The sequence below is a fragment of the Oreochromis aureus genome, linkage group 6, assembly GCF_013358895.1.
Source record: "Oreochromis aureus strain Israel breed Guangdong linkage group 6, ZZ_aureus, whole genome shotgun sequence".
Taxonomy (NCBI): Eukaryota; Metazoa; Chordata; class Actinopteri; order Cichliformes; family Cichlidae; genus Oreochromis; species Oreochromis aureus.
Window position 1 is genome coordinate 21,821,967 of NC_052947.1, and position 9,867 is coordinate 21,831,833.

Consider the following 9,867-nt stretch of genomic DNA (forward strand, 5'->3'; position numbering starts at 1 on the left):
TGGTATTTGTTATATTTATAAAGATATTATTAAATGTAATTATTAGGACAATAATGCTATAGTCTCAGCAGAAATAAAGGTGATTGCTAAGATAAACTTATCATGATAAAATCCTATCTTGTCTGCTGGGGTTTCACATGCCATCATCTCTGAATCCATGCTTTGGCATTCAACTAGACATTTTTAACTTGGCTTCTGTATCAGTGTATTTACTTATTTATTTATTTATTTGGCAGATCACCATGTATATGTCCTGTGTAAAATAATTAATAAGGTATATTTGGGGGAAAGTAATATAAATCTAATATACATATATATATGTAAAGAGAGAGAGAGAGAGAGAGAGAGAGAGAGAGAGATGGTTTACTGGGGGAAATAAGACTACAATGCAAATGTTTGGATACTTCCTTTACTCTAATTTGCACAGATTTCTGTTGGACGACCTTCACATCATAATAAAACGATACATTGTCCACAAAGTTCATAAATAATGAAAACACAATGCAGCGAGTCAGTCATAATTAGGTAAATAATTGAAGAAGGAGACATCCATTTTAATTTAACATTATTTCATTCAAAATAACCACCAAATAGCATATTTTTGAACTGAGTTATTAAACACTGATAATTACATAGACATTGCAAAGCTATTGCACAGTTTTTGTAACACAGAGACACACATTACTGTGTAAGACTCATAGCTTGATTAGCAGATAGCACTTTAAGTACTGCTGAAATGTGTGTTGGTATATTAACATAATCTGTATTCCACTGTAAATGAACCATCTGAAAACTAAATAAACAACATTTTTATTGGTTCTCAGTTTTCTTGAGCTTCTTTTATTAATATTTTATATTAATATTTTGGACAAATTTGATCAAAGTTGCAATTTTTGTCCTGTGTGACATTCATTTAAAGTACTAGTGCTGTCTCAGTAACAGATGAAGAGGCAAGATGTAGACAAAGACAGCTTTAATTTCTGTGCAAACTAAATAAAAACATAATGCAGCACATTTTAAATCACTTAAAAATTTCAAACCGTTACAGCCTGATGGATTCAAGACCTCTCCAAGGTGTGTCCTGCTTTACACCCTATGATATCTGAGAGAGAATCCCTCCTTTCTCCATGCCAAATGGTTAAACATTAACAAAAATGGATGGATGGATCCATGATGCTAGAAACTCATTTTTAAAAGTTTGAACAGTGGCATGTTGTGTTGCATCAACTCTTTTAGCAACAAATTCCAAGCATTTGATTTACATTTGACCTTAGTTGTTTAATAGCTGTGGGACTAACTTCTCTTTTCCACTTTATAACATTCCAGATGTTTTCACTGGGTGACCTATCTGGACTGCAGGTAGACCATTTTACCACACTTTTAATAGATGACAGCATATGTTGCTCAAAAAATTATATGTACTATTTACAATTAATGGTATACCACACCCTCACTGTGTCCACTAATGCAAACTTTCATACTCTCAATATCAACACCTTATTTAATGTTTTTCCATTTAAAAACAGCTTTTGGTTGATTTGTTTATTATTTAAATTTTATAAAATGTCTTCTTTTTTTTCAGAAACTGAGCTGTAGCTGTTGAAACAATTTATTAATGCACCAAATGGTAAGTAAGTAAAATGGAAGAAAAAGGTTCTATAACATAAATACATTTTGCTCAATAAGATCAATAATATAGATTATGTTATTATCTCAAGTCTTTATGAGGCTCTTTGTATTCTGATGCCAGGTCACCCGTTACTTCCCTTCAAGCATACACGGGGGAGGGATTGCCTGATACATGTAAACGGCATGGTGATAGTAAACTCAGAGGCGTATGTATGTGGTCCATTCAACTGAGCCCAGTCAAACAAAATAAGTGTAAAACTATTCCTCATCATTTTTGTCTTTGTAACATACTGTGCATATGATGCTCGTTGACAACAAGGTAGCTTTTCTTTGCTTTCTTGTCGACTTTTTAAAAATTATGATTATTTGCTTGTTTTATCATTTATGAGCTTATTGTGCTGTCAGTATTTTACAGGCTAATCTCTCTGCTTCAGTGTCATGCAGCAGTCTTTACTGGTTGACCCACCCTTAATCAAAAGATAATAACAAATTAAATATTAAAACCTCTAATTTCATATTATTATAGAGAATAATTCAATATTCTAGGTCATTTTAATAGTTAATTAATTGTCATTTAGACCCATGTGGTGGACCAAAGTATTAATCTGGATTATTTTTGCCTGCCATAAGCACTAGCAAAGTTCACAGGGTGAGCAGCAATCATTATTTTGGAGCTGTGAAGATATTTTCCAAAACTGCACAACGAACTGTCAGCGTGATTTGCATCACAGTTGTGGGTATGCAAAAACATCAGCACATCTGGGAGATGAAATAAAAAGGGACAAAGAGAAAGCTCATAAGTTTTAAAAGAGCTTTGTGACCTGAGTTTTGACTAACATGACGCTGTTTTTCTATTCTAAATGATTTAAAGGAATATAAATAGGTTTTTGTACAACATTTCCTAACATAGGCCTATCTCAGTCCATTGAGGTTAGCTGTTTAGCCTTTTTTAATTTATTGCTCTTCATCATATGTCTCATCAATTCAATCAAGACGGACATAAAGAATACCATTTTTTCCCTTCTAACTCCCACAATGAGCTATCATCAGCTACTGAAACCATTCACTGGGTACATGAAATGAAACGTGTGCCACCTCATGTCTTGTTGCAAGTAAATTTGTGAGCGATAACAGTTAGAGAGGAATTTGGAGATCTGCTGCCATATTTTTCTCAGAAAATAAAGCAGAAGCAAAAGCAAATGCTTTTGTCCTGTGATTGAAAACTCAGCATGAAAATGGAGGAGGGAAATGTGAGAAATCCGTGGTAAAACCTACCTGGCACTGCCACACCCCGGAAGGAAAAGAGGATGTGCTCAAATTGTTTCACGTAAGCCATCCTTCGTTTTCGCCATTTGTTCATCTTCTTCTGCAGCAGATCACAAAAACAAATCCTGCGTGACATGACATTACTCTTAACCTTTGTTATGGGCAGGTTTGTCTTTAAGCAGCTCCTGACACCTAACCTCACCTGGAGGACACAGAGTGGAGAGGCACAGAACCTGTGAATACCGAGCTGCTCGTGATGAGGGCTTTGAACACGAAGCTGGTGTTGATTCTGTCTAACTGCTTCGATGGCAGATTAGATGGTTTTGCTTTCGCTCTGCGACTCCGAGTTTGTGTGTCTGTGTGTGTCATCACTCCAAACTGTGGTCCTGGGATTACATACTCTAGCAGAGACTGCCACAAAGGCTGTTTTGAGTACTTTGGTGGGTGTTTAGATTTTTGTCTGTCTGTAGACAGATTTTATTATGATTGCGTCACAGTTGTGCAAGATGCAGTCATGAGCCTTGGCAAGTGCATAACTGAGACTGACGTGTGTGTCTGTAAAACAAACTACAGCAATGATTATTTATCCAAGAATTTCTATGTTAAGTAAAACTGAAGATATTAAATAAACAACACTTCAGTGGGAATATACCTTTAAAACTAGCAGCTTCTCCTACTTTGAAGCTCTCCGGGATAGTTTTATATATTTTCAGGCAGTATTTTATCGAAAGGAGCCAGTTGAGGTGGTTCGGGCATCTGACAAGGATGCCTCCTGGGCGCCTCCTGGGTGAGGTGTTCCGGGCATGTCCCACCGGGAGGAGGCCCCGGGGCAGACCCAGGACACGCTGGAGAGATTATATCCCTCGGCTGGCCTGGGAACGCCTTGGTGTTCCCCCGGATAAGCTGGAGGAGGTGGCTGGGGAGAGGGAGGTCTGGGCTTCTCTGCTTAGGCTGCTGCCCCCGCGACCCGGCCTCGGATAAAGCGGGTGAAGATGGATGGATGGATGGATATTTTTATTCTCTAATATAGAAGAAAGATCTGCATGCATCACCTGGACTCTACAATAAGGCAGGTATTTTAACCAACCTCTTCACCAACCTCTTCACCACCACCAACACATAATGGTCAATGTTAAAAAAGTTCAAAAGCTATGCTATTTAGCACCTATTTGAACGTTTCTCCGAGGAAATTAAATAAAACTATAAAAGGCAGCCGCAATTATGTAATAAAAATTAGAGCTCTACTACTAATTACCCACTCAGAAAACTCAGTGATCTCAGGACATTAAAGGTCACTAAAGTGAGACAAACCACTGTAAAATAACAACACCCTCAGGTTTATGGGTGTCCCTCAAAGACAACAGGTCGGACTGTTTGTAATGCAACACACACAAAAATCCATCACTAAATTTTGGAGAGAAAACATTCCTGCATCATACAAAAGAAAAGCTGGATTTCTACCATATAACACAATAAATGCTGTCACAAAAACAGACTCCAGACCCACCAGATGGCATTACAGCTCTACCACAGAGATCTGCACATCATAACAAAATCGAAACAATATACACAGGAACAACACATCCCACTGACCTTAATCACAAACAACAGTCAAAACTATATCCAGGATACCCTCCCAACCCCAGGATTTAAAACAATCCACACTTCCTTAAAAATAGTTAGGATAAGTGTAGATAAACAAGAGCCTCTCAGTCAGGTTGAGATCTGGATTTTGACTGTATGACTTGCAAGACCTCAATGCTTTTCTTTTTCAGCCATTCTGTTGTAGGTTTGCTGCTATGTTTGGGATCATTGTCCTGTGTCATGATCCAGTTTGGACCAAGCTTTAGCTGTGGGACAGATGGCCTCTCATTTGACTCTAGAATGTTTTAGTATACAGAGGAGTTTATGGTTGACTCAGTGACCGCAAGGTGCCTAAAACAAGCCCAAATTATCATCCTTCCACCACTTTACAGTTGATATGAGGTGTATGTGGTGATATGACGTTTTTAGTTTTCTCCAAACGTGGTGCTGTACATTCTGACCAAACATCTCCACCTTGGTCTGCTCTGTCCAAAGTGCATTGTTCCAGAAGTCTTGACGTTATTTGTTCAGATACATCTTTGCAAGCCTAAGCTGTACTGACGCAGCCTTTTTTCAGAGAGAAGATGCTTTTTCCTTCCAAACAAGCTGTACTTGCTCAGTCTTTTTCTAATGTACTGTCATGAACTTTAACATTTAACATGCTAACTATAAAATCTGTAAAGTCTGAGAGGTTTCTCTGAACATTGCACGCTCTGTAATTGGGCTGATTTTACTGGGATGTTCGTTCCTGGGAAGATTGGCAACTGTCTTAAGTGTTTTTTCAACTTTTAGATAATCATTCTTACTGCAAAATGTTGAACTTTAAATTGTTTGCAAATGGCCTTATAACCCTTTGTAGACTAATGGACATCGACACTTAATTCTCTATGATCATAAGATCATGCTACACGCACATTCTTAATTCTTGTTAAAGTAGTAATCATGTACTTAGTTTTTCATGCATTTCTTCTGCAGTTTGGCTTTTTGTTAAAATGTCATATTTATTGTTGTATTTACCTAATTTTAAGATCTGCTAAGGATTATATGTCATTTTTTTAGCTACCAGAATATGTAAAATGTTAGAATTGAAAGTTTAAGTCTAGTAAGTCTTTTTAATTCAGCAATAGAAAAACATTGAGTAAGACTTTGTGGATGATCCTCCATTTTTGCCAAACACCAGCACATGTAAAAAGGAAGGAGATTAGACCTAGCTCTTAAATTATGTTTTCATTAAATATATGAAAATTTAATGGAATATTAATTATGCTGATTTATGCATTTGAGCCCAGTCTAGTCGGGCATCCTGCACTGCTCACTACGGAAGTCTTTTCCCCTGTGACACACAAGACACACAGGTGAAATGTGCACATCCTGGTGGGAGCAGGATGCTGCAAATAACTGCTCCGTCTGTATTTAAAAGTGGCAGTTTACTGAAGTAACATCGCTTTAAAATGTGGCTCTGAAACAAGGATGTTTCATATTTTGACTGCTACCAGAAATCCTCATGGTTCTTCTTGTAGTGTTGTAGGTGGGAGGGACGGTAACAAGAGGAGGGAAAGGGTCGAGCTTCTGACTTAGTCCAACAAAAAGAGGTCAGCTAGATGTAAAGAGATAACTGCAAATCTCAGAAGCACAAATCAACTGAATGCAGTGTTAGTGAAAAGAATAATGTGCAGATGCTTGGCAGTAAAAGTGTAAATGGAGACGCTTGGAGGTAGAGACAAGCCAAATGAAAAAGCTCTATATATAAAGCTTTGTTATTTGATATTATATTTCATATGGTTCATGACAGCTGTAGAATCACGCATATGTGGTGTAAGCTTTAAAATATGAGTGAAAGATATCTTATAATTTTAATTCAATTAAAAAAACACATTTTTGCATACATTTTAGGTGTTGTCCGGGTTTATCTTGATTTATATCTGTTAAATTGGTGTTTGATTTAAAGAAAATGGAGATCACTGAATCACCAGAGAAGCTAAGATAAATGGACACTTGAAGAATTCATGATAGTGTTTAACAAGGTGCTGGAAACATTCCTCATAGATTTTTTGTCCATACTGATATGATAGCATCACACAGTTGCTGCACATCCATGACGTTCTCCCACATCCCAAAGGTGGTGGAAAGGACTGGATTGAGATCTGGTGACTGTGGAGGCCATCTCAGTAAAGTGAACTCATAGTCACGTTCAGCAAACCAGTTTGAGATGATATGAGTTTTGCGACATGGTGTGTTATCCTGCTGGAAGCATTCATCAGAATATGGGCACACTGTGGTAATCAATGGTCAGCAACAATAATCAGGTAGGCCGTGCTGTTTAAATGGCATTCACTTGGTACTAAGTGGGCCAAATTGCCTCAGCAGAAATCGAGACTCATCAGACCAGCCAGCATTTTTTCCCATCTTTTATTGTCTAATTTTGGTGAGCCCGTGTGAATTGTAGCCTCAGTTTCCTGTTCTTAATTCAGTTCAGTTTAACTCCCCTTAAGGTGCTTTATATTGTAAGGTAAAGCACCTACAATCAAACAGAAATGTTGGCAAGAGTTGCACCTGGTGTGATCTTCTGCTGCTGTACAACATTTTCAAAGTTTGATATGAAGCGCATTCTCTGATATTCTTCTGCATATTTCGGTTGTCATGAGAGGTTAATTGAATTACTGTTGCCTTGCTATCAACTTGAAGCAGTCTGGCCATTCTCTTCTGACTACTGACATCAAAAAAATAAAAAAAAATCACCCAGAGGACCGCCACTCACTGGATATTTTCCTCTTTTTCAGACCATTCTCTGTAAACCCAAGAGATGGTTGTGTGGGAAAATCCCAGGGGATCAGCAGTTTCTGAGATACTCAGACCAGCCCGTCTGGCACCACTTAAACGACCTCTCCGCCTCATTCTGATGCTCAGTCCAGCAGGTCGTCTTGACCATCTCTACATGACTAAATGCATTAAGGTGCTGCCATGTGCACACACAAAAACACTTAGATTTTTGCGTTAAGGTGCAGGTGAACAGGTGTGCCTAATAAAGTGGTCAGTGATCTATAAATCTGTTTCAGCCACATGGTCGATTGTGTAACAGTTTTGTTTTTTTGTTTTTTTAAATTTGCTAGTTTATTAAACTGTTGTTGTTACAGTGCAGCAGTTGCTCCTGGAGATGGTGCAGTTATGGCCTTCTATCAATCATCATGCTATTCTCTCATTATTGTGACAAGAAGTAACCATGACTTATTTCAGCATCAGTGAAGACAAACTGAAAGTTCCAAAGTAAACTACCCCCTAACTCAGAGCGCTAAACTAGCCGTTAGCTGTGTGCATGGTGATTTGCATAGTGCCTGATGAGGAAGATTGCCTGTTTTAAGCTGAGACAGTTAACAGTTCATTTCTATAAACCCCGCTGAGCTTTGGTGGTTTGTGTAAGATGGGATTTTGCGTTCAGCTGTTATTTTTCTAATTTAATATTATATTTTCATCTAAAAGATAATCAATACTGATTAAACTCTGTACCGACATGGGCTTTCATGCTGATGATACAAATATAATATCCTCTATGAGTGCACCTGTGCCATGGGATGCATTGTTTTTAATCACTTAATTTATTCGCTTAATAAGCCCCCTTTAATATATAACGGGAGCTTGTCTGCTTCTTTGCCTTGTTGTTGGTGTTTTGGGTCTCTTGCCAATCATAGAGCTGACTGTATGTAGTCTGCGTCGGCACTATTACTGCCATACCGCTCCTTTCTTGTGGCAAACATATCATGTTAGCCTAGCTAACTGGGGGGGGGAAGTAGTCCTGCATACAAAGTCCCCAGTGGTCTGAGCCAAGTAGCTTAATTTTTGAATACTTAAAATGCCCATTTGTAAGTTGTACAAGCACACTGGCAATTGATTACCCCCATGCTGTGTGAAGATCCTTGGTTGCTTGTAAAATGAAAACTCGTCTCTGCTAGAGACTGAAAACTCTGTTGTTTTGATGTCCAGTGCTTTGATTGTTTTGTTTTTGAGGTTTCATGTGACTGAAATCCAAAAGCCCACCACTTTGTTTAAGTTCAAGGTTCAAACACATTGTGGCAGGGAGTAAGCAAAAATCATGCCAAAAATTCTGGCACAAAAAAAGATCAAACTAGAGCACAAACACTATCAACTCAGAACTGGTTGGTCAGAACTGGGGACAAAACTTCCAGTAGGAAATCACTGGGAAAAAACAAGGAATGGCTGGATGTCTGCACTGTCTATAAACACAAAAGGAAGCTGATTCCTGTACTATAAAGCACAATTTGGGATTATCCATGTAACTTCACCGTTAACCCAGGGTTAAAGCTAAAGGCTGTTCACTTTTTTACATACTCCACACATCACCATGGTAACTTACCCTGTAGACCTAACCTACTCTGGAGCAGATTGCTTGAGATTAGAGATCAACAGGTATGACATCACCTCCTAAACAAGCAATTCTCCAGAAAATAGCATCATCATTTCTGGAGGGCCCCTCGGATTCAATGAGCAGGCAGCAGGGGGTTGCTACCTTTTTATTGTTCTATAAGCATTAATATATGATCCTAAATCCATGTTTATATCAAGTTTTCATGTAGAATAAGCCTCTTTTCTCTCACTCTGCCAAGACTGTAGCTGAGAGAATAAAACCTGAAACATCTACAGCACATCTAAACATTTAACTTAACGGAATAATTTTCCTGAGCACTGATATTCTGTTAACTTGCACAGTTGGTGTTTTCAACAGCTCTCTTTGTTAGCTTCAGATGTTTTACACTTTGTTAATATAGCGGCTCTTTTGCAGTCTTACTGAGCAAAGCACTTAAAGCACTCACATGTTCATATAGCACTCTTATACTACACTACTGCACAGTGCTTTTCCTGTTACAGGCATTCATACCATTGGTTTGTTTGTTTGCAGCAGCTGTGTTGCTTTCAATCTGTATTCCGATTACAAGGCGAAGAGTTGGGAGTTCGCCTTGTAATCGGAAGGTTGCCGGTTCGAGCCCCGGCTCAGACAGTCTCGGTCGTTGTGTCCTTGGGCAAGACACTTCACCCGTTGCCTACTGGTGGTGGTCAGAGGGCCCGGTGGTGCCAGTGTCCAGCAGCCTCGCCTCTGTCAGTGCGCCCCAGGGTGGCTGTGGCTACAACGTAGCTTGCCATCACCAGTGTGTAAATGTGTGTGTGAATGGGTGAATGACTGGATATGTAAAGCGCTTTGGGGTCCTTAGTGACTACAAAAGCGCTATATAAATACAGGCCATTTACCATTTTATGTGTGTAACCTCATCATGTTTTTCTAAGAAAATGGATGGATGGATTTAAAATCAGATGTGTTGCTCCCAGTGACTGGCCAAGTACTGCCAAAACCACCCCTTATTGAACATGCTCGAAGCT